Raw genomic sequence first — 1,519 nt, forward strand, 5'->3', positions numbered from 1 at the left:
GACATTGGTTAATAAAATTACATAGGTTTCAGGTGTACTCTGGTATCCCATCTTATAAGGACACTAATCCTATAGGATCAGGGCTCCACCCTTATAACCTTATTACTCTTACAGGCCCCATTTCCAGACACAATCACATTAGGGGTTAGTGCTTCAATGTATGACTTTTTGGAGGATGCAATGTAGTCCATAGCAGATGGTACAAATAATAAACACAAATATTGTAAATGTGGCCCGAAATGAGAAATGATGAGTATGAGCCTCTTCTCTCAGCAGCCTGAGACCTTGCTCAGTGCTGCCCATTCTCCCAAATATCTTCCTCCCCAAGCCCTATTCCTGCACTCCCCACCCCGAGTCCTCCCCATCTCTTTGTGAATTCAGTTTTACTTTGTGAGTTAAATTTTACTTAAGGAAGGAGTCGCTTGAATTGTCCACAAATGGATCGCAATTGATTCCATCGCTGCCCTTCTTCTCCCTGCGGAGGCAGGACTTGGGGCGAAAGGAGGGTTTAATGCCATGGGGATCCTCTTTACCATTGCCTTGCTTCCTTCTCTCTCTCTTTTAAAAATTAAAAACATTTTTAATATGTACTACCTAATACACTGCACACTACATAACACACTGTATAACGTTCTAGCAAGGGTAGATAGGCAAACTGAGTTATTTTTCATTAACCAGAAAAATATTTCCTTAATCAGTATTCTCCAAACTCCTTGACACACGGTAACCATTCATTCCAGAGATGCGCCTATCTCTTCTCATCACAATCCACTAATATGAATAACAGGCAACCTGTTTTTCCTTGCCCCCCCCTAGTGAACCTGAGGGTGTGCACAGTGGCCACTCTGGGGATGAGTAAGCACACCCATGACAGTGATCTGGGCAGAATCTGGAACCACATCCCCACATGGTTACCAAGCTCTCTCATTCCATCTTGATGTTGTGTTGACAATTGTGAGAGGCCAGCCTCACATCAGACCCAGAGGAAATGGGCAAGTAGGAGGGAGCTGAGCTATGGCCTAAGAAAAACATCTGCCAATCATACATGTATACTTGTTTTATAAAGGAAGATACGATAATGGGTACAAACAAGCTCATTTTATAACTTTATTTGCACATTAAATTTCCTCTTTATGCGGCATGTGTCTTTTTTGTGTCTTCAGTGACTGACATCTGTTAAGCACAGGTTTTGGAATGCTCTGGCTTTTGTAATTCTGGAAGTTTCCGGAATGTGGTTCTGGTAGGTTTCCCGATTAAAAAAAGGCCCTGGTACTATCTCTGACAGGGACAGGTAATAAGCATCCACTAAACTGCCTAATGAGCATCTTGGGGAGATTCAAGGCCGGGTAGGTGTTTTTCCAGGCTATACATATAATTTAAATTTGAATCTCTATTTATTTTACACTGACTAGTTTAGAAGTTGTTTTCTTAGGAGCAAACATTGAACCGCACATATTTCCTTTGTAAAGAAGAAAACTAAAATATCCATGAAATGCAAGGTGCCCTGCAGGTTCCTGGC

At 41.8% G+C, this 1,519-nt stretch overlaps 1 pseudogene; it reads right to left on the reverse strand.

Annotated features, from left to right (window-relative positions):
* Positions 1-690: 690 nt before the first annotated feature.
* On the reverse strand, positions 691-901 carry LOC118631250 (annotated as a pseudogene).
* Positions 902-1,519: the final 618 nt, after the last annotated feature.

The sequence above is a fragment of the Molossus molossus genome, unplaced genomic scaffold (assembly GCF_014108415.1).
Source record: "Molossus molossus isolate mMolMol1 unplaced genomic scaffold, mMolMol1.p scaffold_m16_p_15, whole genome shotgun sequence".
Lineage (NCBI taxonomy): Eukaryota > Metazoa > Chordata > Mammalia > Chiroptera > Molossidae > Molossus > Molossus molossus.